Raw genomic sequence first — 27057 nt, 5'->3', positions numbered from 1 at the left:
TCGTGAGGAATAATAGTTGCTTGATGTTGCTCTGAACATTACCGGTGCTGCTGCTTGCCGATTCGACTTCTGTAATTAATGCGTCAATTATTTGAGCTTCGTCATCAGAATATGCAAAAGTGTTGGCTCTGTTATCCGTGAGATTAGTTAAATCTTCATATAACGTTTTTCAATAGTTGTGTGGGTGCCTAGTATGGGGAACAGTGCTGAAGAATTATAATGTTGAGAACTGGCACTCCAATATTAGTGAAACTATTATCAATTTATCCAGTTTTTGCATGCTGCAGAAGGTATCGCCCTCTGGTCCACAGGGCGTGTGACAAAACTGAAAAGTAGCGTTTCCCACTTGAGCAAACGTCCGTTGTGCGCACAGCTCAAATGTCCAAAGTCTTTGCACTTCTCAAATTAGTAGGTAAGTAAGAATAAGATCAATAGAATAACGTTAAGACATAAAGATCATCCAATAATTAGTTATTGCTCCATAGGATTTTTATTCAATCCTCCATGTTAAATATCCATTTTCAAAACGAAACAAAAATCTTCTATTTTGCAAAGCATGCAGTAAATTGTGTCGATCAAATGCATTTCAATATCCCCGATGCATTTCGGGCTGGCAATTGCCCTTCATCAGGGGTGATATTAATCTGCGAAGTAAAGCAAAATGTATCTGAGTCGAATGTTTGGGCATACAGCTGTTAACATATTTAAACTAAGAAAAAGGTACAGTGGTTTCAAAAAGTCCATGGGGTAATGTGACATAGAAAAAGATCTGACATAATCAAAGCACCATATAACATATAAATACCATGATGAATATAAATCCATATAATACCAAGACTGTAAGCGTTAAAGTGAAAATTAAATGAAATATGAGTATGACCAAGATGAAATTAGAATCCGTGTCAGTTAGGTAGAGGGCAGACTTTGGACATTTGAGCTGTGCGCAAAAGGGACGATTGCTCAAGTGGTAAACGCTACTTTTCAGTTTTGTCACATGTGCTGTGGACCAGAGGGCGATACCTTCCGCAGCACGCAAAAACTGGATGAATGGATTATACTTTCACTAATATTGGAGTGCCAGTTCTCACCATTATAATTACTGCAGAAGGTCTCATTTTGCAGACTTTCTTTTATCCTGGACCGTGGAAATAGCTACCCTGACCTCAGCCAGTAGTAGCAGGAGTGCTGCGAGTATTGTGGTTGACGCATTAGTAACGGCCACATATCTCAGTAAAGTAATCAGTGGTGCCAGCTCAAATAGAGAGTGAGTAACGCCTATAATTTTCTACGCCACTCCTTTCCATAACTCTGCTCTTCTTGGGCATAACTATGCCAAATGAATGAATGAATTTATGATATGCCTGTCAAGATGCATGCTCTCTAGACCGTCATAAGAAAAGCCTACTCTAGTGAGCTAAAGGCCTTCTCAGCATCCGAAAACATAGATGTTCCCTACAGCGCCAGCCTAATCTGGTGCAGGAGTATTGAACAGTGTCCTAAGGTTGTGTGATGAAACCCAACTGACTGGGCAGGACCAATCTTTCCATAAATCGAAGCAGCCTTGTAGCTGCCTCTTTATACAGATCTAGCAGCCGCGGGGCTAGCAATTCTTAATGCTCCTTGTAAAACTCAGTTGTTAGGCCAATCGATCCAAGGGCCTTAGTACCATCAAAGCTGCCCATGGTCAGTTCCATGGCAAGTTTGCTTTCCTGTATATTAACCCGCTCTAATAAGAAATCTCTATTTATCCACCACCCAATCCATAAACCTATGTGATTTAGATAGCCATTAATGCTGTTTTAGTTGGAGGTATCTTAGGTCGACTAAAAGTTGGTATAAAATCCATCAAATTCTCATAAAACTGTCTCCCTGATGCAGAGCCATCTACTGTTCCCTGGCAGAACAGTTGCAATGGGTAAGGAATGTACCCCAATGGATGCAGGAGCCAGGCTAGGGTTTCAGTAGAGCACTCCGCTTCGCAATATCTGTGTACCATTGTGTATTTATCTGAGTATTTGTACTTGCATTCTGCTGTCTCTCACTCGCTCTCTATTGGAGAACAAACCCTCTTTGATAGCCTTGCCTGCACCATATGTATGTGGTTTTCCCAGGCTGACACTGAGGACCCCGACCAGTTTCGATATAGCTATACTACTAATACATTCTTTTTTAAAGATTTCATACAATGTGGAACACTTGGGAACTGACCCTTTATTGGTCTAAAAAATACACTACAGCAACTGGATTTCCTCTAAAAAAAACAATGTCAACTAAGTCTATTGAAGGAACCTGTAATTTCTGAAATGTGGCAAATGGGCAGGGATTTCCAACATCGACAATACCGGAGAGCAATCCGATAGTGTGTTTATCAAATATGTTTTGAGGATTATCAGTAAGCCCCTGCTTTTGTTAGCAGACAGAAATCTGATTGTGGATATGTGTCATGTTAATGTTAACTAGACCTATATAGCGCACAGCTGCCTCAGCGAAGAGGAGTACCGGCGCTAGCAGCAGAGGAACATAGAGGCTAAGAAACTGGGCGTCCCGGCGCTAAAAGTAGTGAACATAGAAAAGGGGGACTAGGCCACGGAGAAAAGGTATGTCTTAATGTACTGTTGAATAAAAGGCGGGTGCCTTCTCTGTACCCCTATAGGTCCTCCAAACATCCAGTAAGTCATCTTCATAATCAGTAGTAGAGCATGCGCTGCTCTCGAAGTGTCCTCATTCTCTTTCTCGCCAATGAGCTATTTAGAGTCAAATTAACAACTCGTCCCCATATCACGTTCGTAATACCATGCTGTCTGATTAGGGTTAAGATAAATTCGAAGAAGTCTGATGAATCTATATTGGGAGATTGCATATTGATGAAACTGATTGAATTGTCAGAGTGAGCCGGTGACAAAAAGCATTCTACCAATGGAGTTTGAGGCCACTACCCTTATAATTTGTGCATATATGATGCAGATTAAATTTCACCGTCTTATAGATCAGTCTTGCAAATTTCAACCTACTGGTGTACATATAAGACGGCGACCTGCACCCAACGTCAGGACGTTGAAAAAGTGTGATTTCTCATAAAATGACGCAGCCTATTTGATTAGTAGAAACAAGAAAAACGGATTGAACAAACATTCATACATCCTGAGGCACCTCGACTAACAAATATATCTTCATATTTATTCTATCAATGAAGCTAGCTACACGTACTTCGAAATCTCTAATTGCACCAAGCCTACCTTTATAATTCATCTGAAATGTATTTTACACCTTTTCCTTAATCAGTGTCACTCATAACCTCAGGTGCATTCTCGTTGTTTTGGATGTCCATTGGCAAATTAAGAATGAGAACGCAACCTCTGGTTTGGTGAAGAAATGGGTCTGGTCATCATGGCTGATCCTCCACCTTGTAATAATCAACGGAGAGTGAGAGATAGTGGAATCAGTTGTACTTTCCCATCTGGTTCCCTATTAGATCAGGATGTCAGGTGTTACCTCTGCTTAGCTCTTATTCTTAATGTGGTATCCAAAGATATTAGAGTAGACGCCTCACTCACTCATCGTGACATGCTTCCTCATTGGAGCCGATCCACATCCTGGTAAGATGGTACTACCAGGGCGGACTCGACCATAGGTAAAAATAGGAGTTCTTAGATAAAGTGATGTATTAAAAATACTTCAACGTATATCCAAAGGTTTTACTATATTAGTAGGGTACCAGGGGTATGGATGAAAACGTGAATTTAGTGGGTTCTTTTGAATATCTAGGTCCAAATGTCACAGTGATTCGACTGTGTAGTGGAAGGTCTATCTAGTGCGATCACTCGCAGCCACCTGCATTCCATAAAAATGGTCCACAGCCCTGACGAAGGCCCCAGACCCAATCGGGCTCATAGTGAGGGCTGAAACATGTTGGCACCAAATCGAAAGGTATAATTGAATAGTTGTATACCCCATTTAGAATAAGAACTAAGCAGAGGTAACACCTGACATCCTAATATAATAGGAAACCGGATGCTTTTTCATAAGAATCTCTGAGTAATCAGTTGCTCGTGTGTGTTTGTGATCCTCCACCTTGCCAGGCAAGGAAGAGTATACTTTACTCCTGCTATTTGAAATGCTCAGTTGAACCCTGAAAAGACGTATCTACCTTCTTGTATTACGCCATCGAAATCTAGGAATACAGCCACAGCAGCCCATTGATATTCCAATTTGACCTGGTCTCTTGCCAACCTGAGTACTGTGTCACAGTCTCTGTAATGATAAAACCTGGCGATTATTGAGCTGGGAGGGACAGAGCAGGGGCTTCGCTCATTGGTTGTTTCTTTACCAGCGGTTAAACTTGAGGCAGGTTCAACAATAAAGAGGTCCGAGAACTGATCTCTGACAAACATGTCTGCTAATATCATCTCAACAAAAAGCTCCACATTTCCCATTTTTCTCCTTGACGATGGTCAGTGCTTTCTCCATTCGCAGTAGGCTGTCCTTTAATGTTGAAGCACCATCTTCAAAAAACGATAATCTTTGCTCAGCCTCCCCAGTAAAGCCATCTGCTTATGTAAGACTTCTTTCATTTGATCCAGACAATTGATGCAGTGCTGACTTTATTGTCAACACTGTGGAGGCTGCCTTTCATTTCTAAAACTAATAGTTTTAACATCATCTGTTGCAGTGGTTGTCTCCATTTGATGCAACGCACTCTGCATTGCTGAGGTTCCCTCCACTGTTCTGTTGCTTTTTCAGATGTCAAAAGCAAGTTTGCTCAGCTTCTGTTCGCCCTTTCCCATTTCTTTTTTCAGAATGTGCCAGCCGGGCTCTGCCCGGCCCAGCACCACGAAAACCAGCAGGATTGAACCCACCCCACCCACTGTCAATCCTGTGAACTCCAGTTTCCTCCTGAGGCTCTGGAAAAAGAAGCATACAGTGCGGTGGCTGTGAAGGGCACCGGTCCTCAAAAATTAAGCCCTGCTGGGGTGGATTATTGGCTCTGCCAATCTGCTTAACACTTGCAATATTTATGCTCTAGGTGTCACCCCTACGACAATCTGCAGGGCCCCTGCAGTTCCACTGAACATGAGTCCCCAGACCTCAGCCGGGTCTTTTTTGGTCCAGCATCAGTGCTGTTGTATCTCTCTGTGGGGCTTTGGCAAACCCACCCATTGCCATTGGCTGTTAGCTGCGGCATTCAGAAATGCTGGTTTCTGATTGATCTATTACTGCAATAGTCCCAACTTTGTGTGGCTCCTTCCTCCCACGGCGATTTCACTAATGGTTTCTTTTGGTTGTCCTTTTTAATTTGCATTGAGCGGTGTTCATTTGAGAAAGGCTTAATTTATTTTTCGCGCTGCCGTCTGTTTTATGGCCACACTTCCTGATGGATTTTTGCTTACAGCAGAATTTCCACTGTGGCACCGACATTAGTGCTACAGTACCAGAAGTCCAGGTTTTTACGGGTCTCTGTTATTATGTTTGTTTCTTTGCAATTTGTCTATCAATCCGTCTTCTGCCTCCCCATAACTTAAGACATAAAACTAATGTGCCGATTTGAAGAGAAGGGAAATGTTTTCTTTCATTGTCTTTAATATGTTTATAGGCTAAGCATCTAACACTTAACCCTGTGGCCTCTCTGTGGCCTCTTAAGTGTCTGTTAGCATGCCATATTGGAGTGTGTTTTGTGTTCCATCGGCATCTGAGGACTGTCTCGTAAGTTAGCTTATTTTCTTCTAAAGCCACAGGGCTAGTGTAATTATGTTTGTTTGCAGGTTGCCCATTCAGCCGTCTCCCACCTCTGCATTTTTTCCGAGGAACAAAACTAATGTGCACATTTCAAATAAAGGGGTATATTTTCAATTCCTTTCTTTCATCTACCTGAGTAGAAAGAATATAAAATATTGGTATATCGATTTAAATCATCATCCTAAAGCCAGCAGGGTAAATAATAATTCCACTCAAACCACATACATCCACTCTGGTTGTGTACTCCAAAAAATGTGAGACCTATTGCATTTTTCTAGAGTCCTGTAGTTAAAACTTGATTTATCATTAATTGTGTATGGTATTTAACACAGTGCACTGATGCAGCTCCTCGTAGAATTAGAGGGAAATCATTGACATATGATATAAAGTGGGATTGGAAAAGCTACTGATCTGGGAGCTGAACCGCACCACCAGGACATCTGGGTATAATCACGGCTTCCCCGTTTCACTAAATTGTGTGATTCTAGACAATTAACTTGTTTCATGATCCCTTTTTTGTTTTATTCGTACATCCGACAGCACTACAAAAGATATAAATTGAAGATGTATGCTGGATTAAAAACCTTCTTGTTGGACTTAAATCTTACTTCCTCTAAATTAACAACTATGCCTCCTATAGGTACCCATGACAACTGACATGTCTCTTGGGTCACTAATGGCATCATCATTAGGTCTGGCAAAAGTAGCATAAATATTTGAAAGTTCATGTTTAGAAACTATCACTTCTAAAAAATGGCACTCAGTGCAGTAAATGGTCTTATGCTTTAAGGCTTCCGAAAGTTAATGAAATACACTTTTTTCATTTTGAAAATTCTTTATCATATTTTTACATCTGTAAACGTTTGTTGGACCATGCACATGTCATGTGTTCACAGCTCGGCCAGTCGTGTCATGACTGTCAAGACTTGGCTTGGTGCTGGCTTAGCACTCCCTGTTAATTTGCTGACTCCTCCATTTCTATTATTTTTATCTACATTTTTCTCATCTATATATTATAATCATCTGACTTGTCTGCAGCCCTCATGAATGATACCCCTACAAGGAATGCATATATAAATCAATGTTGGTTTCTTGTTTTCAACAACAACCAAACTTACGAGTGGTAACTGTTTGGTCGGCAATGTTTCTCAGAGCAGGAAACCACTTTATATCCTAGGGATGTGTGGTGTTGTTTTTATTTTACTTATTTACAGACGAGCATTCCACAACTTTGCTTGGTGCACGTTGTTAGGTCGAGCCTCAACAGCGCTTGCGAAATGCAGCCTACAGGCCTCTGCTTCAGCTGCTCTGTAGAAACAGACACAGCAGATGTGGACGGTGGATTTTACATGACCATGGTCTCTAGTTGTACTCTCTCATACTGTGCTCCAACAGCCCTTCCCACCTCCTTTTCTGAGGTCTCTCTGTATTTGATTAACAGAACTCGCTAGTGCCCCATGCCTATTGTGAGTTATCCAGCTGACCCTTTCTTGTTAATGATCTTGCCTTGCATTCTGGTATTTGTAGTGTTGCGACTGGTGCATTGAGATCTGAGAGCTGCTGTGTCTCTGCAGTAAACACTGTAACTCACTTGGATGCCTTACCAATGGGTACTATTGTCTGCCACATATACATGTGAAAATTTCTGTAGGCTCATACTCGTTTCAATTCCTTTTACATTAGCGCCGGTTATTTTCCATCTCCCCTCCCTCATAACCTGCTTCCCATTTTCTGGTTCTCCAGCACCACAAGGTCATACAAGCAGCAAAAGAGTTATGTAAATATGATCACTCCACTGAAAAGAAAAGAAATGTAAAAACATTGTCATTTACAACGCCAATAATTCTAACCTTCACAAATGCGAGACCAATTGCAATGCAAATGCTTGTTTCTCTTTAGGGCAATATTCATCCAGGATGCCCCGTACGACCATGCTGTACAGCTGCAGCAAATTTGAACAACCACCAGTCCATTAGTTTGCCAGACTTGGAGACAGTCCACATGCAAGAGGAGTCCAGGTTCACTGCACCAATGCTTGAATCATAAAATCTCATGCCCCCCCACGATTAATCGTCTTGGGTTTTCAGCATTCATGGCCACATTCCACAATTAAGGAATCATCTCTGATTATCACTGCTGCCACCTCTCGTAGGAGAGTGATAATATTTTATGAATCAGCCTGAGCTCCACTCAGTCTACCGAGCAGGCCCCGCCCTCGGAATCCAGGGAGCAGCTCACACTGCTCTCAACAAAAATTCCCAGCAGCAATAGCCGCCACCTCGTACAGCCCTTTCGCCAGTCTTCGTCGCTGATGTGTTTATCAATGTGGCGGAGGCAATAACGGATTGCTACTGCCCCCAGGCCTCCACGTCCATGCTGGCATGCCCGCCAGGCACCTGCAGCAATGCTTGCATGCGTGTATGTAAAATGTGGTTATGTCAAGTTTGCCTGCACACGTGCGAATGAATTTGTGGATGTGTGTGTTTTTACTATAACTGTTGTGAGGTCTTGGTGTGATCTATTATATGTTCCATGTGAGTTTATTCAACAGTTCTTCCCTGCATGAGTTTGCTGCCCTCAGCTCCATTTGTGGTACATAACACGACTGGGAGGAATAGTGTCAATGTGAAGGAATTGAAGAAGACTTTGTGTTTCTTTCAGAAGAGCTGAGAAGGCCAAATGGTGCAAAGGTGTAGTGGAAGGAGAGAAAGTTTGCATCAGGATGATAAAGGAACATCAGGTGAGATGGGGGGGGGGTCAGTGTAGCAGAGTAACCACTGACACTGTGTGTGAGGGGGCAAATTTATTTTGTGCCGGAGTAAAAGAGAGTACAGCAGTGGATGACCTATAAAGTTGAGTATGTATTGGAGTTCAAATGGGTAAATAAGCGGTTTAGCACATGTATGGTGTCCAGAACACTTAGATAAATGGAAAGATGTGGTGGAGAGGTGATTGGAATTGGAACATGATGTTAGGCAAAGTGGAGGAAGAGGAAGGTCAGTGAGTGGAGCAGAAGTGGGGTTAGGAGAGAGTTGGTGTTGGCAGGTGATCAGCCATAGTTGTTGGAGTGGAAACAGTTATTAAAGTGAGAGTAGAGGTGGTGGGGTTAAAAGACGGGAAACGTGTTGTTCAGGGAAGATGATGTTGGGTTGAGGATGGGTGCTGTTATAGTTGGTAGATGGAAAGCGGTGGGTAATATTGTGAAGTGGCGGTTTCCCCACAGCTTGTGCCCTGTCTGTTTTTTCTGGACTTAGAGCTCTATGAACTTTAACTCTCCTAACAAGCAGTAACGTGTCTGTGCTTCCCCTTTAAACATGTCAAAATTGGCTTGCCCCTAGCTGGCATATTTAACTTTCCTATAAGGCCACAATATATATGTAGTTGAAATACACTCATAGCATGGAAAGTTAAATGTCACTTGTGGACTGCAGCACTGACTGTGTCAACCACTACAGTGGCAGAAAAAACATGGCTTTATACCTCTTTAGCCTAACTGCAGCAGCGTAAAACCTGATGTACAGACCTGTCAAAATAACAGTTTCTGACAGGCGGGAAAACCCTTCTTTTAAATGTTAAAAAGTCACATAATGTAGGGTGCCTGAATTTTAAAAGTGGAGCTTGTTCAAAATTAAAATAGGCATGTTCAAGTCCCCAAAAACTATTTTTCCTGACAGGGCTTTCGGTGAATCCTAGAAAATGTCAAACTACAGATTATAAACTAATCTGTAACATTCAGGAGGAAACAGCTTCAAAAAAATAATTAAAAGGCTATTTTTATTAAGTAATAAAAATCCAATTTTATGGTAAAGTAGTATTTTAAATAACTACTTAGGGAAAGCAACTTTTAGAAGTTACCTTTCCCTGCCTTAGCATTAGCATACTGACAGCTAGTCTGCCAGTGCCTGGCCGTAATAAAGTATGAAAACTGCTCCCAGAGCAGGAAAAATGGCCTGGGTGTGGGGAGGTGTTTTTATTTCCCCTGCAAGAAGACCAGTTAGGAGGACCCATGAACTTAATTCACTTGCAAAGAAAGGTACCTGCCTTTTCAAAAGTAAAAATTAAGTCAGACCTGAGAAACCAAAAACCTTGTCCCCTCCAAACCTAGTGGGAGGATACCCATATAACTGGTTTTGAATGACCACAGAATAAGGGACTGCTCATTTTCCTGGACACATCTCTGAGTGGCTACATAGGCTCTGCACAACCGAGGAAGTATTTCTGCATCTTTAATTTTAGGAGTAAGGTGAACTGTTGGATTGTTTGCAGTAGGGCAAACAGGAAGGGCTGTAAAAGTGGGTAGGGTAGCCCTTGGGAACTTTTATCCCACTAGTTATGGAGGAGCCAAGAGCCACCCCCACGGGCCAGCTGATGCAAACCATAAATGTGGCACTCCAAGACACCCTTGTCAGAACCCTAACTGGGCCTGCAGAAGAGCAGAATAGGACTGGAGCCTGGTTGCTGTAACCTTAGAGGAGGTCTGATGGACTAGACCTTCTCCTTCTTGTACCAGAACAAAGATGTGAACTCTGAGGTCAGTTGGCTGACCTCCTGTGTGGCTATAAGGACACAACTAGCAGCAAGAGGCCTTTTTCCAAAAGTGACCAGTTGATCAGTCCCAATTGGATCTGGACTGAACATTATTGAGGGCCTCTGCTGGAGTCAGTCCTGGCCATTAAGTGCTGTCCCTGCGGCCATGGGAACCTTAGAATTGACCCAGAGGAGCTGCTCCAGAAACCCTGAAAAGTTGTAACTTAAACTTCCAGAGCCATCGGGGGACCTTGCAGCAAATGTGCCTGACTTCAATGCACATTCCTCAGGTAAAGCTGCTTGATGACCCGCTGGAGGCTTCTGAGCTCCAAAAGACTAATTCAGAAGGCAAAATCTTTTACAGGGCCGAACCTGCTAGGTGTATCAGACCTGCACGTCATTGCAGTCACCTAAACCGCACCTTGGTCATGGTCTACCACTTCCATAGATCATCTTTGGTGCTTAGTGCTTTTTGGCATAATTTTTACTTCACACTTTACAAATGCATTCGTTCCTAGGGTTGGATTTTTGTGTCATTGTATTTATTAAAATGTACTCTATCATTCTAATTCCTTTTGGATTTGTTAATGTGTGTGATGTTTTGACTTTATTACTCTTTTGGTACTGTATATCTACGTTACACAATGCCCACAGTTAAGCCTGTCTGCTCTGAGCCATAGCTACTAGGGGTTGAGCTTTGGTTAATGTAGTGACTTTGGTGTTTAACCTTTCAAGCTTGTGTTTTTATTTCTTGAAGTAGGCAACTGCCAACACCAAATAATAATTCACAGTGGCAAAAGAGCATGCAGATATGTTGTGACAGCACAGAAAATATGGAGTCAGATGTGGTCACATGGGTGAAATGTGATGGTTAGCCTGTGGAGGTATGGCGCTTGCAAGGGGTAGTCCAGTGGTTTAGTTGGGAGACAAATAAAGTCAAGGTGAAGAGGTATTTGATATGATGGTGTTGGGAAGGTATGTTGCAGAGTGCTTATGGATGTAATTATGCCGCAGAGTAGAGATGGGTTGGAGCTGGTAAGGTGGCAGCTATGGGAGAGAGAGGCTGTATGTCAGAGGCAAGCTGGTTCTTTATGTATGTAATTTTGAAATGCCATCTATATGGGCAAGATAGACAAGTTATGGTGTTCAGCCAGGTGAAACAGACGTGAATACAGTGGTGATGTGGGTGTAAGTTGCATGGTAGTATAGTGTGATGGCCAGCTTAACGGGGGAGTGTCAGAGGTGGCCAGATATGAGAGAGGGAGGGATGGGTGGGTATGTAAGAAGAGGCCTTGGAGTAGGTACGGTCAAGGTATTAGATGCAGTAGTGTTTTGGGGAAATGGGGGTCAATAGTGGCAATACATGGAAGGTAATCATGTGTACAGGCTTGGCGGGGTGGGCTAGGGGCACGGGGGAGAGGCAGGAGGGGTCAGAGAAGACAGAAGCGAAGTGGTGATGTCAGGGAGAAGTGCAGAAAAGGAGGTGATGGGAAGAGATATGCAAGGGAGTGAGATGTACTTATGCCTTGGGGAAAAGTGAAGGGTAGGTATATATTCTTAAATAGGGAGTACAATTATAGTAGTTCAGAGGTTGAGTGGGCATAAGAGAATAGGGACCATGATGTGAAAGTACAATAATGGGAGAAAGGGAGTTAACAGAAAACCATTTGTCAAAGGTGATCGGGAGGAAGAGATGTGGGTAAATTATATCAGGTTATAATGGAGAAAAAAGGTGGCAGACTGCAAAGTGCTGGAGGCAGAGGTCAAAAAGGGAGTTGATGGCAAGTTTATAGGTGTGGACTGGTTAAGGATTATGGACGTTCCTCCTTTAGAGGAATGGGTGTATGGTGTCAGGTGGGGAAAGCAAAGATGGACAAATTTCAACAAGTGTTTTGCCTTTGAGGTTGCCTAAAAGACAGTACAATAAGGCAGAGTGAAGTTGGAGGGCTGAGATGTGAGCAGGTGGGGGAGGGGAGAGAGGAAGCATGAATGAGGTGACTTGGAAATAACAGTTAAGAAGTAACTGTGGAGAAGAAGTACAGTTATGGCAAAAAGCTAAATGAAAGGGGTACGGAGGGAAAGAGATGTGGGTTTGAGAGATGTGTCTGGGATATCGCTGGCTTTCAATTCCATTTTGATGGTGGTTCCTGTGTCTCTTTATTAAACAATGCCTCTATGTACTCGATTTGACTAGAAAAACATCCAGTATTGCGATTTCCACTGCCCCTTCACCATTGTACATGGCCTTTCTAGAGTTTCAAAACGAATCTCTGAGTTTTTACTGCCAATTTAGAGGGGTGCATTTTGTGATGCATTTGAAAACCACAATAGGAATGTATACTGCTATGCTTTGAAATAGGTAGATACATATATGCAAAAGTATCATTTTGAAAAGTAGAATTCCGCTCTTCTGCGAGAACATGAAAGATGTCTCATCTACCTAAAGGTAAAATGTGGAGAAGGAAGATTGAAAGTACTGATTTCTGAGCTGAAGGGAACAAATGGCTAAAATCTTACTGAACATTAATTTCAATGAATGAATCTTCTAAGCTAAAACTTAACAGAACTTGGAGATACCCAAAGTCTCTCCCAGGACATACGTAAATAATCTGAGTTTCATGGCCCGAGGAGGGGAAGGATTTTGAAGCTGGCAGAACCACCCAGTCATTCAAGCAGGAGTAGATGTGGTCTCCTCCACTGTAGGTGAGTCAGCACTATAGCATTTATGTTGCTTAAGACTCAGGGGCCAATTTAGAGTTTGATGGATGGAGTACAGTCCGTCAGGATGTAGGAGGACCTTACCTCCATTGTTAAATGGTAGCGGCAGTTTCAGTCGATATCTTCCAAGTATTTTGCCCGGCGATAATCGCCTCTCATACCACTCGATAATTTACCAATAAAAGAGGCAGGCGCCGGAGACTGGAAGGCAGGAAACAAGGTTTTATTCCGTCGGAGCAGAACACATCAGATCAGACAGCAAGGTATCGTCACGAGGTGCTCTAACTGCATCTCTGAGACCTGGTCTCTTATACACTGGTTTATTGCTTTATTACACATAGTACATTCTTGTGATTCCCTTGATGTGCGGGGAAATATCCCCTGAAGCCCCGGTTCAGATCCGATCCCACACATAGATACAGTAGAAGTTCTCACCCTACCCGCAGTGGGAGATGGCTATCGCGCAGCAGGGAATTCCGCTAATTCCCGGGGGTGTGTGCAACTGGCCGGGTCTCAGGGGGTAGGGGCTTTGATTCTACTGTAATCCCTTTGATGTGGGGTGTTTCCTTTACAGTAGGGGCAATAAACTGCATCCGCAGGGCTAGGTGATGGCCTGGGACCAGTTCGGTCAATGGGGCGCAGAGGAAGGGGGTTATCAAAGGAGAGGCATGACCATGTATGGGTTTGTCGGTCGGAAGTGGTTCCGTAGCAGGATCGCGCAGAAGGAGAGGGTTTATGGCCTGTATGAGAGAGCGGGGGTGGCCAGCGCGCGGGGGATGCTCGCAGCGCCAAGGGGACCGCGCTGGCGATTGACAATGAGTGGGGTGTCTAAAATGGCGGCCGTGCATTCGTTGTGCGTGACGCTGGGGAGAGGCAAGATGGCGCAGATGATGTTCAGTTTGCACGCTAAATTTCCACAGTCCTCCCTTTTAACATATCTCGCCAGCTTGCCTAGTTTGGATCTATCCCCATAATACCCCGTACCTCCACCTCGTTCAGAGCTTTCATCCGCTCGGTTTCAAAGTCCAAAGTCTTAGGGCAGATGCAGTTCATAAAAAGCGAACATAAAGGTGGCAGACACTGAATCCCCAAGCAACATCCACATAGTATCACAATGGGTATCAGGATAAATGAAAACAGCCTCCATCCCCAACCTTTAATAGTGTCCCAAAACCAACTCCCCAGCGACCATTCTTCTTGTTCTTGATGGACCTCTGCGGACAGTCTGTGGAGGTGTTCAATTGCTTTGTAGACTGAGGGTGAGTTATCCGGTACGTAGGTACAACAGCTGGACCCAATGATGCGGCATGCTCCTCCACGATCTGCTAGAACCACGTCTAGAACAAGGCGGTTCTGGAGAGCCACCAGGCGGACGGCCTGAAGCTCAGCGGTGTTGTTGGCGAGGGCGCCAGCTGTAATGTTCATTGCCGTTTCGACTGCCTGGGTTAAGTGGCGGATGGCACGGCTGTTTGCCATTGGACCCCAGAGAGGAACAAGGCCTTTGACTGCGTCCATGAACTGTGCTCTGGTGGAGTCGGCCTGAACAATGTCTTTGGCCCGTTTCTGTCGGTGATGGTTTGCTGGAGCCACATACGTCGGAGGAAGGACAAAGGCGATGTAGCAGGTGCCTCCCCAACCTTTCGGAAGCCAGGTATAGGCCTTAGTACCGCAGATGAAGTACATATTCGGGGAGGCAACAAAGGAGGGTGGGTCAACTGAGTCCAATGTTCGGGTGATGAGGCAGGAGCTGTGGCCCACCAGCTGTGCCCCCAGGCCTTCGAGGCATACAGACCCAGTGACGTTGATGACGGACAGGGCCACTGTTAGGGTGGCGGCCGTTCGTTTCCGGAGGTAGGAGAAGGTGGGTCTGGCTGGATTGTTGAACACTTGCATTTCAACTCGTTCTTTGGCAGGGATGTCCATGTGAAAGGAAGTGTTCGATCTCAGAGGGCAGAAGAGGGCAGAAGTTCTTCCAGTTTTGTTCAGCCAGAACCCATGGTAGAAGTGTGATATGGTTCTGCCGGAAGTGGCATTGTCCTTGTAGCTTTCTTGCAGGAGGATTAGCCAGGCGAGGCAGGAGCCATGGACAGAAAAAGGTGAAGGGATGAAAGGGATAGAGTGTCCAGTGGCATGTGGTAGCAGTCCACAGATCCAGCAATTAGTGGCGTTGGTAGCAAGATTGTGTTGGTGGAGCAACTGCACAAAGGAGTTATTCCAGAACTCCTTACGCCTTTCTCGGAGTTGGGGTGAAAGCGAGATCAGATGATGTTCTTTCGTGGTGGTAGGTTGAACGGTGGCCAGTAATGTCTTATGAGCGGGTGTGCTCTCCTCCATGATCCAGAAGGCGACCATGAGGAGAAGGCAAAAGAGAAGGGTAATGAAAAGTGCAATAGTCTTTAAGCTGTGCATTCGGTCAGTTTTTGGGTTTCTGTAGTGGATCTTCGGACGTCCGGTTGCTTCCATCATCTTCATGTTGGGCGCTTCCATCACCTTCAAGAGACTCGGTAGCGGGCAGAACCACAGACTTTGTTTGGTTTCTCTCCTGGTGGCCTTTGGGGTGACTAGGCTACCGCTTTGAGATTCTCACTTAGCTTGTGGTCTGCTTAGCCGAAGTTCTCTCCTTTCGTCGTAAGTTATACCCTTCTTTGGATGGCACAGTGGGATCAGGATATCTTACTAACTCGAGTGTCTCTGTATCTGGGCAGCGGCTCAGGGATGGTCGATCTTTGTCCAGGAGTTCTTCTTGGGCGGTGATGCTGTTCAGGGTCGGTGATACCTTCTTGCAGTGGTGTGCATGCAGCCAATTGCGTTTCCCCTCCACTCGAAGAGCTGTTCGGGTGGTGATCAGGACTTGCAGGGGACCCGTCCACCGGGGCTCCAGACTCTTGGTGCGTTGGAAGTTACGCACTAAGACGAAATCGCCGGGTTGGATGTCGTGTCCCGGGCCCCTGGAAACATCGGGAATGGCGTGCAGCACCTGCTGATGGATAACAGACAATGTCTTAGTTAGGTTATACAAATAGTCAGACATGAGGACGTCCGGGACGTCGTGGATGGATGATGGTTTTGGTGCAGTCCAAAGGTTCATGGGCCGCCCGAAGACGACCTCGTAGGGGGTTAAGTGGTGTTTGGTGGGGGTGGAACGCATTGATAGCAATGCTAGCGGGAGAGCGTCTGGCCATCTTAGCCCTGTGGTGGCGACTATTTTTGCTATCTTAAGCTTCAACGTGGCATTGTGTCGCTCAACCAAGCCTGCAGATTGGGGATGGAAGACCGCGTGGAACTTCTGTTTTACCCCCAACCCTTTTAAGATGAGTTGGATAACTTCGGCTACGAAGTGGGGGCCATTGTCGCTCCACAAAATTCGACAAAGGCCGTATCGGGGGAAGAATTCCTTCAGTAGTACTTTTGCAGTAGTCATAGCGGTGTTGTCGTGGGTTGGGTAGGCTTCCACCCACTTGCTGAAGGCACACACAACGACAAGCACATACTTTAAACCTCGGCACCTTTCTAGCTGGACGTAGTCCATTTGTAGGACTTCAAAGGGGTGATTGGGGACCCCAAACCCTCCCCGGGGTACAGCAGTTCCTTTCCCAGGGTTGTGTTGGAGGCATACTAGGCATTGTTGGACCAGTCGTTTGGCTGAGTCTGGTATTCTGTCGTTGTGCCAGACTTTGGAGATGAGTTCGATCATGGGGGCAGACCCTATGTGTGCGGGGGAGTGTGCCATGGTCAGCATGGGGATCAAGTATGAGTCGGGTAGCAACCATTTGTTCGAGTCTTTAGTTCGCCAACAACCGTCATCGTCCTTCAATCCTACCCGGGCCCATTCAGTTAATTCGTGTGGTGTGCTGGCTAATTGGATATCCCTAATCGTTTCCCTAGCATCCTTCCAATTCTCAGTTTGTGACCTGGTCACGTACATGCGGGTCGTGGACCTATTCTCGGCTGTGGTTCGGGCAGTAACGTCAGCTAGTGCATTTCCCTGTCCTACAATGTCTGTCACCTTCTTGTGTGCCTGGCATTTGATCACAGCCAGCCGTGTGGGGAGGAGGACTGCTTCGGTCAGGGCAGAGACTAGATCTCCATGCAGGATGGGTGTGCCATGCGAGGTCAAGAATCCCCTCTCTTTCCATAAGAGCCCAAAGTGGTGAACTACCCCGAAGGCATACTGACTGTCTGTGTAAATGTTTGCGGTTGTCCCTGCTGCCAGGATGCAGGCTCGTGTGAGGGCAATAAGTTCAGCCGCCTGTGCGGATCGCTGGGTGATGCGGGCTGTCTCAACAACGGTTCGGGCCGTGGTGACTGCATAGGCAGCTGAGGTGGTGCCATCGGGGAGCTTGATACACGAGCCATCCACCCACAGTTCTCCGTCAGGGTTCGGGAAGGCAGTATCCCGGAGGTCAACCCTACTCTTGGTCTGTTCGTCGGTGAGGGTCACACAGTCATGTATAGGGGACGCATTAGGGTCAGTGTCAGGGAGAGGTAGTAGAGTGGCTGGATTCAGAGTGGTGCATCGTTTCAATGTGATGTGGGGTGCAAGCAGAGTCAGTTCGTACCCAGTCAGTCGTGCGCTAGTCAGGTGTTGAGTTTTGGTTTGGTTCAGGAGGGTATCAACAGCATGGGGCACCAATACAGTGAGGGGGTTCGAGAGCACGATCCCCTCACTTTGTCGGATAGAGACAGCAGCGGCGGCTACTGCTCGAAGGCAGGCGGGCAAGGCTCTGGCTACGGGGTCGAGAGTGGCAGAGAAGTAGGCACAAGGGCGTTGTTTAGGGCCTATGGACTGGGTTAGGACAGACAATGCGCATCCCTCCCTTTCGTGGGTGTACAGGGAGAAAGGTTTAGTGTAGTCTGGGGTTCCTAGGACTGGGGCTGAGCAGAGGGCGTCTCGTAATTCCTTGAAGGAGGATTGGCATTCGGGTGTCCATGGGAGGGGGAAGGGGGTATCTTTGGCCAGCAGGGAAAGCAGAGGTTTTACGATAAGACTGAAATTTGGCAACCACTGACGACAAAAGGAGGTGAGGCCCACTAGGGACCGCACTTGCTTCTGAGTTTTGGGAACAGGGGTTTCTAGGATGGTTTGAATTCGGTCAGGGGTAAGTTTCCTCCCATCTTTGGATAGTAGGTGGCCTAGATACGTTACTTGGGGCTGGCAGAATTGCAATTTCTTTCTGGAGACCTTGTGACCGTTCTCCGCAAGGAAGCGAAGGAGGTGAATGGTGGCCGTGACGGCAAGAGGGGTGGTGTCGGCCGCCAAAAGAATGTCATCGACGTACTGTATCAATGCCACTCCATCGGGTAGTTGGACTGCATCTAGCTGCCTCTTGAGGGCTTGGCTGTAAATACTGGGACTCTCAGTGTAGCCTTGGGGTGCCCTACAGAATCTGTACGAACGGGCTTTTAAGGTGAAGCCGAACAGGTAGCGGCTGTCTGGGTGGATGGGGATGGAAAAGAATGCGTTCTTGAGGTCAATAACAGTAAAGATGGTGGCGGTGGATGGAATCAGGGTGAGGATGGTGGTGATGTCTGAGACTACGGGGTACTGGGGTATGACTACTTTGTTAACCTCCCGCAAGTCAACAATGAAACGGTAGGCTTTCTCATCCCCCTCGCCTTGCTTCTTTACAATGGGTAGGATAGGGCTGTTGCAAACATTACTCACTACTTCTTCTACCACTCCTGCCTCGACCAGGGACTCGATGATTTCCACCAATGCCTTCTCGCCTTCGGGGGATATCCGATACTGAGGAAGTTTTGGGAGCACTGCGTCCGGTCGGACGGTTATGTGTACCGGGTCGATCACCATGCGCCCTACATCTGAGTCGGTTTTAGCCCATAGATGTGAAGGTAATGTGTCGAGTAGGGACATATCAGCATCGGTTATAGAGAGCATGTGCCGAGTGTGACAGGGTCTGAACAGATCTGGGTTATCGTGTAGGATGACTCGAACTCCGTCTGGGGAGCATCTGATAGTGGCTCGAAAATGTTTTAGCAAATCGAGTCCCATAATAGCATCGGGGGTGTTGGAGGAGAGCAGAAAGGTCGTGTCAGTGGTGTTATCTTCCAAGTCAAAGGGGATTGGTGCCGATAAGGGGTTAGTGGAGGGCGTTCCGTCAAAGCCTATTGAGGTTACGTGTGAGCCAGACAAGGGTGCCCTAGGAATCAGTCGTTTAGATAACGCACTACGTGTCGCCCCAGTATCTACCAGGAATGGAGATTTTGTGCCCAAGACCTTAGCGGTGACGTAAGGACCTTGCTGGTCAACACGGAGTTCGACTGGATCCCTCCCTTGCCCCTGGCGGTCCTATGCGAAGTCATGAGTGCTTTCATAGTCGGACTGCTGACACTGGTTTTGCCGGGGGCGATCAAAGGTGTTTGGTCTGCCTGGCCTGTCGTTGATGGTGTTGTTCGTGTGCCCTCGTCCCTGTTCTCTATTTCTGGGGTCATATGCTGCGTCTCTGGGGCCCCTATTCTTGTTCAATTCCAGAAGGACCGGGCACTGGGATTTCCAGTGTCCGAACCCTCTACAGAACGCACATTGATTTCCATCTAAGTCTCTCCGTCCGTTGTAGGGTGTAGGTGTATGGTCTCTAGGGGGTAGCTTTCTAGGGGCGGTTGGTTGGTAGTTCTCTTTCGGGGGTTCCCTTCCTATGGTCACCCCTTGCAACTGAGCTATCATCACCCTCTCCTTTAATTCCTTTTTCTTTTTCTCCGACGCCCTATCGTTCTCGTTTTTCTGGTTTTCGTAGTATTGGGCCATCTGGAGAATTGCTGCGGGTTTGGAGGCTGCCCAACTACTCTCGCTGGTCTGTAGTTTCTGGGAAACTTCTGGCGACAGACCCTTTACATAATTCTGGACAAAGAGGTGGTGTCCGGTTGCGGTGGTCATGTCTTGGCCACTGTAGTCGGAAAACACAGTCTCGAATCGGGAGAAGTATTCAGACACGTCTTCCTGGGGTTTCTGGCGGCAAGCCGTCACTATCGACCAGTCTACCTTTCTTTCAGGGATTAGAGTCTTCAGCTTTTGTACAATCTTATCTGGGAGCTCTAGGATGGCTTTCGGGGGTTTCTGTCCTGGTTCTCGCTGTTTATCTATGGTATCGAGTTGTACCCAGGTATATCCGAACGGCTCAGCGTGGTCAACTTTCCGGATTTGTTTCCACACATCAGCCGGCAGACATAGCCCAAAGAACAAGTCGATATCTGCTAACGTCATTATCGTTGAGCCTAAGGCTGTACCTAATTCAGTGTAGAAGGCAGTCGGGTTCTTTCTCAAGTCGGGTAGGGTCTTTCTAAAGGTCAAAATATCTTGCCGGTCCCACGGCTGGTAGACCCAGTTATATACAACCCTTCCCTTCGCATCTTGGTGGTTGATGTCGTCGTGTGTTCCCTGACCCCGTGGGGGGACCCAGTAGGGGGCAGCTTCTTTAATGGGCATCATGGCCTCGGCCCTTCCTCCCTGGGGCTTAGTTGCCATGGGGGTTTCCGTTGTGGTTGTCTGTCCATGTTCTTTAAGGTGTCGGTAGACCTCGAGTGTACGAGTGAAGAGGTTCGTTACATCGCCCTCTCTTTCTTCCCCAATGTCTACCTTCCTATATAGGGCCGCTAGGCCTTCGGGACCTTTATCGTGGTACCTATTCTCATATGTATTCAGGGTGCGATAACAGAGCCGTACGACGAAGTGTCGTCTGCGGCTGTCGGCATACGATTTATACACGTCCGTTATATACTCCTCACTTTCTTTTCGCTCCACCAGCGTCCCTACTATCTTGTCAATTCCTGCTCGTTCATCTTTAGTTAACCGATTCATTCTGGTGGACTCTTTCTTTCCTATCTCATGGTCGTCTAGCGTTGTAGTCGACGTTAGGTTCAGTACAAGAGGTTCAGCCGGCGCGGAGGCCGTGAGGGCCGAGGCCCCTGTACTGCTTTCGTTCGTGTTCGGGGGTTGTGGGTGTTGCACTACTGATTGGGAGGGTGCATACGGAGGGGGCATGTAAATGGTCGGGGGACCTAACAGTAATTCGTCATTCGTTTGCTGTCTGGAGGACAACACAGGGTAGAGCAAAGAAGGGGACCTAACAGCGTACTGGCCTGAGGTTTCGGGCTCCTGGCTTAGCTTAGTTTCCCTTCTCTCTTTTATGTCTTCTTCTAACTTTTTAGCGGCAAGGTGAGCTGCCTTTCGTAATTCCTTTTCTGCTTTTACTTCTTCCCTCTTTTTCCGTTGCGTCGCTTCTTTACGCCACATGCCAATACTGTCAAGCATAGTAGGCGTCGTCTTATTGCTACGCAGAGCTACTTCTAGCGCTTCTATCTTGCGATCGTCGAAGGATCCCATCAGTGGCCACTGACTTTCGGGCTCCTTCTTGGTATATTTATGCCACAGCTTGCTATAAGCCACGGCGACTAGTCCATATTTAGTGAACATGTCCTTATTAGGGGTGCCTTCCAGTGGAGCCGGGTGGTTCACCTCTAATAAGCGGTCCGGGCAGAACCAACTACCAATCAGTGGGGAGAAGATAGGCATGACGGGTTTCAACGGGGACAAAAGTCAGCACTACCTATCTTTTCACTGCTTGCAAAGACTAGACAGAATATCTCTATTCCTCGTTATTTGTAAGCAGAGAATACCTCCAAAGAACCAATATCGAACAACTAGTGTTCGGACAATCAATCAATCAATCAATGGGGAGATAAAGATAGGCACGACGGGTTTCAATGGGGACAAAAGTCTGCGTTACCTACCCTTCACTATTTGCAAAGACTAGACAGAATATTCCTATTCTACGTTATTTGCAAACAGAGAATATCTCAAAAAGCACTATTCTTCAAAACAATCAATGTTCGGACAATCAATCAATGGGGAGATAAAGATAGGCACGACGGGTTTCAACGGGGACAAAAGTCTGCGTTACCTACCCTTCACTATCTGCAAAGGGAGAGAGAGAGAGAGTATTTCTACTCCTCCCCGTTTGTAGACAGCGAATATCTCAAAAGAGAACAATCAATGAGCACAATCAATGAGCAATACTAGTATTCAATCAATCAATCAATTATTTCGCACTTTTGTCGTGTTTCACGACCTTACCCGGACCGCATGGACAGTTTCTCGTCTTCCGCCTCCAGCGCCCGATCGTCCTCTATTCTCCGTATTTGCCGCGGCACTCCTGATGGTTCCCAGTCAGGACCGTAGATCACTCGAGAGAGGTCTGCTCGGAACCAGTGAAGTTCGGATGATCGGCTGCCAGACGAGGGTCTATTGGGCAGGAGCTCTCCCGATCGTTGCAGTCGTTCACTCTGTCGTCGGGACCTCTCCCACTGGATCCACGTGTCGCTGATGGGCCCCACGTTTGGGACGCCAATTGTTAAATGGTAGCGGCAGTTTCAGTCGATATCTTCCAAGTATTTTGCCCGGCGATAATCGCCTCTCATACCACTCGATAATTTACCAATAAAAGAGGCAGGCGCCGGAGACTGGAAGGCAGGAAACAAGGTTTTATTCCGTCGGAGCAGAACACATCAGATCAGACAGCAAGGTATCGTCACGAGGTGCTCTAACTGCATCTCTGAGACCTGGTCTCTTATACACTGGTTTATTGCTTTATTACACATAGTACATTCTTGTGATTCCCTTGATGTGCGGGGAAATATCCCCTGAAGCCCCGGTTCAGATCCGATCCCACACATAGATACAGTAGAAGTTCTCACCCTACCCGCAGTGGGAGATGGCTATCGCGCAGCAGGGAATTCCGCTAATTCCCGGGGGTGTGTGCAACTGGCCGGGTCTCAGGGGGTAGGGGCTTTGATTCTACTGTAATCCCTTTGATGTGGGGTGTTTCCTTTACAGTAGGGGCAATAAACTGCATCCGCAGGGCTAGGTGATGGCCTGGGACCAGTTCGGTCAATGGGGCGCAGAGGAAGGGGGTTATCAAAGGAGAGGCATGACCATGTATGGGTTTGTCGGTCGGAAGTGGTTCCGTAGCAGGATCGCGCAGAAGGAGAGGGTTTATGGCCTGTATGAGAGAGCGGGGGTGGCCAGCGCGCGGGGGATGCTCGCAGCGCCAAGGGGACCGCGCTGGCGATTGACAATGAGTGGGGTGTCTAAAATGGCGGCCGTGCATTCGTTGTGCGTGACGCTGGGGAGAGGCAAGATGGCGCAGATGATGTTCAGTTTGCACGCTAAATTTCCACACCATCACCCTGATGGCAGTGGCGTAACGAAACATGAGGGAGCCCCTGCAAAGTACATGGGGGGCCCCACTCTGGACTCACTCAGGAGCTTTCAGGCCGGGTCACTGACCTGAAGGGGACCCTTGGAGCCCCTCTGCACTGCAGTGGCAGCAGGAGCCTTGTCACGCCACTGCCACAAGGCTCTCACAAATATGCCCCCGGTCTTTACAAACCAGTTCAGATATGGCAGTGTCGGGGTCTGAATGTTCATCTTAACCTCCACCTCTTTGCCACCGACTAGCACCCTCTATCCACCCTTTCCTCCTTGGTGGAGGAACGTTCTATTCTGGCCTCCAGTAAGAACATCTCCTGATCCTGGGAGACCTCAGCTTATGGTTGGAGTCTCCTGAAGGTCCTGGGAGACCTCAGGCTGTGGCTGAAGTCTCCTGATGGTCCTGGGAGACCTCAGGTTATGGCTGGAGTCTCTTGATGGTCTTGGGAGACCTCAGGTAATGGCTGGAGTCTCCTGGTGGTCCTGGGAGACCTCAGGTTATGGCTGGAGTCTCTTGATGGTCTTGGGAGACCTCAGGTAATGGCTGGAGTCTCCTGGTGGTCCTGGGAGACCTCAGGTTATGGCTGGATTCTCTTGATGGTCCTGGAAGACCTCAAGTTGAGGCTGGAGTCTCCTGATGGTCCTGGAAGACATCAGCTTATGGCTGGAGTCTCCTGATGGCGCAGCTCTTACATGACATGGACTCTGCGAATTTGCATTCATTGAACAATCCATTCATTATGCTGTTCCCTTACTAGGCCTTCATCTTTGTCTTTCGTCAATCATTTGAATCAGAGAGAGTCTCCCATTTGCTTTTCAGATTGCATCTCTCCAGCTCTGACAACTCTCAAAAGAGTCATTTAATGTATTAGAGGGATTGCAATCTCCCAATATTTGTTCAGGCACTCTCTAAAAGTCTCAACAACTTTGCAAAGGTCTGGCACTTTCTTTTTAAGATTAAACAAATACGTAAAAACATTCAGACTGAAATAATGCCTACACCCAAAAACTTTTCTTTAAGATCTTACCACCTGTACCTCCTTCGCACCTGTTGATGCAAACAACCTTGATACGATACCTCCTGTGCACCTGTTGATGCAACCAACCTTGATGCCACCCTTGCAGGCTGCGCCCACAGGACCCCCTTCAGATTCTGCTTGGAGAAGCTAAAGGAGCTCTGTTTCTGCTTCTCAAGACCCCTTTGTTGGAATTGTTGAGTCTTCCTTTAGGACAAGGCACCTTCCTCACTGCCTGTAAAATTGCCGTTGTGAAACCCCTCCTGAAAAAGGTTAGCTGCACCTTTCTGGGTCATTGAAACACTACTTTTCCAAGATCTTCAAACATTTGCGGGAGAAAACAATATTTATACCTTTCTCGCCTGGATTGGCAGTTTTGCTGGAAATACTTGAGAGTTCCTGGAAAGCTCCACAGCCACCTGCAAAGCATGGCCTGGAAGTTAGATCTATCACTGGAGGCACACGGCGGCACCCAGATCTTAGCCCTGCGGCCTGTGTGAAGCCCTTGGCTGGATAACTGTTTCCTGTATGGATCAAGCTGCACCTGCCTGCCCCTGCCAGATCCTGCCTGCTCGTGTCAGATCCTGACTGCTCCTGCCTGCCCAGTCTGCTCCTGCCTGCCCCGCCTGCTCCTGTCAGGCCTTGCCTGAGCCGCCTGCTCCTGTCTGCCCCTGCCTGCTCCTGCCTGCTCCTGTCGGCCCCTGCCTGCTACTGTCTGCCCCTGCCTGCTTCTGTCAGAACCTGCTTGCCCCTGCCTGCTCCTGTAAGGCCCTGCCTGCTCCTGTCAACCCCTGTCTGCCCCAGCCTGCTTCAATCAGACCCTGCTTGCCCCTGTCAGATCCTGACTGCTCCTGTCTGCCCCTGCCTGCTCCTATCAGGTCCTGTCTTCTCCTGTCTGCCCCTGCCTGCTCCTGTCTGCCCCTGCCTGATCCTGTCAGACCCTGCCTGCCCCACCTGCTCCTGTCTGCCCTTGCCTGCTCTTGTTAGGCCCCACATTCTACTATCCGCCCCTGCTCCTGTCAGGTCCTGTCTGCCCCTGCCTGCTCCTGTCTGCACCTGTCAGGCCCTGCCTGCACCTGTCTGCCCCTGCCTGCTCCTGTCAGATCCTGACTGCTCCTTTCTGCCCCTGCCTGCTCTTGTCAGGTCCTGCCTGCTTCTGTCTGGCCCTGCCTGCTCCTGTTTGGCCCTGCCTGCTCCAGTCTGTACCTGCCTGCTCCTGTCTGTCCCTGCCTGCGCATGTCTGCCCCTGCATCCTCCTGTCAGGTCCTGCCTGTTCCCGTCTGTCCCTGCCTCTGTCCGCCTGTCCGTGTCTGACCTTCTCAGACTATGCCTGCTCCGCTCCTGTCTGCCCCTGCCTGCTCCTGTCAGACCCTGCCTGGTCCTGTCTGCTCCTGTCTGCCCATGCCTGCCCCTGTCTGCTCCTGTCAAGCCCTGCCTGCTCCTGTTTGCCCCTGCTAGCTCCTGTCTGCCCTTGCCTTCTCCTGACAGCCCCTGCCAGCTCCTGTAAGCCCCTGCCAGCTCCTGCCAGGTCCTGAAAGTGCCCCTGCTCCCATCAGGTCCTGAGAGTGCCCCTCAACTTTCTGGCCTCAGCTTTGTATCAAGTGGAATCTGGGCCAGTCCTGCAATCGCGTGAATCTTTACCTCTGACCTCAGGAGGGACTGAACATTTATTTCTTCCCATGTTGTGAACCTAAGGCCTCCTTCGATCAGTTCCTTTCACTTGCATTTTGCTTCTTTCTCTAAGGCCTCTGCTCCTTTACTGTTGGATACGTCTCCCCTCCCAGCTCCACTTCTCTCTATATCATTCTAGAGGGCTCTTCTTGGCCGTCTTCGGTGCGAGCACAACCCACCCTGTTACCTTCCCAGGTTCTTAGCTAAGCGAAGCTGCTCTGCTACTAAATGAAACGCTGCTAAAAGCCCTATTTTCAGTCACTCATTTCCAACCAGGCTAGTAATCTGCATGGATTGTTCTCATCAATGAATCCTCTCTTTCTTCCTCCACTTCCTGAAGCTTAGATTTATTTCCCCTTTAAAGCTCATGATTTCCTCTCTCTTTTACCACTAAATTGAACAACAGATCTATTCTTTCTCTTCTCAATAGACTCTCTTATATTCTGATCCTGTAAGAGATTTCTGCAGTGCTTATATGTAAGCCTCTATGATAATGGCGCTATCGCCTGTGCTTGCGTGTATAATTGTTTATAAATGCCAATAAAAATGTTTTACAAAAAAAATAGATTTCTGCAGTGCTTGGCCCATGGGTCGCCCACACTCTTGCCAGTGGCCTAACGAAAGTTGAAGGGGCCCCCCTACAGAGGGCCCCCCCCGCTCCGGATTTCATCCGGAGCTCTCTGGCCTTAGTACTGTGCTGAGGTGGCCCACTGCAGCTCGGGCCACCCCGCACCGCAGGGGCTGCGGGGGCCTGTGTTACGCCCCTGTCTGATGGACTACTGTAAGCCAAATTTACAGATACCACTTTTCATCTCTGTACCTTGAAAGGAAACACTGTCCTGGAGGGTCCCTTCAAGTTACAAAAGGTTTGGTGGACAGTCGTTGTCTGATTTAATGGCCTTCTGACAAACTTTTAAAACATTTTGTTTTTAAAAACAAACTCCCAAGGTGTGAGTTAATTTTTGACAAACAAAAACCTCATAATTCCACACCAGAGGAGTGGCAGTCATTTTATTTTTTGTCACTCACTACCAGGTTTTTCCTGGTGATGGACAGAAAAAAAAGGACATCAAACCATCCACCCTAAATAGGGCTGGCACTGTCATGGCCTTCCTCCGATGGCCTCTACTCTGTCAGGCCTTCAGAGGAAGCCTTCTGTCAATGGAGGCA

General features: G+C 47.4%; 2 protein-coding genes across 8 annotated transcripts in view; one reads left to right on the top strand and one right to left on the bottom strand.

Moving 5' to 3' along the window:
* Window positions 1-27057, bottom strand: part of UBAC2 (UBA domain containing 2) — a 698660-nt gene that overhangs the window by 435519 nt on the left and 236084 nt on the right. The window lies entirely within an intron of this gene.
* Window positions 1-27057, top strand: part of GPR183 (G protein-coupled receptor 183) — a 109327-nt gene that overhangs the window by 52294 nt on the left and 29976 nt on the right. Inside the window, exon 2 of one of the 2 annotated variants that reach the window (XM_085622252.1) lies at window positions 8395-8473. The exons of the other annotated variant lie outside the window; for it this stretch is intronic. The gene's annotated coding sequence lies outside the window, so the exon portion shown is untranslated. The remainder of the gene's footprint in view (window positions 1-8394; window positions 8474-27057) is intronic. 2 annotated transcript variants of the gene reach the window in all.

Source organism: Triturus cristatus, chromosome 8, assembly GCF_964204655.1.
Source record: "Triturus cristatus chromosome 8, aTriCri1.1, whole genome shotgun sequence".
Lineage (NCBI taxonomy): Eukaryota > Metazoa > Chordata > Amphibia > Caudata > Salamandridae > Triturus > Triturus cristatus.
This window is presented reverse-complemented; position numbering and strand designations above follow the sequence as displayed.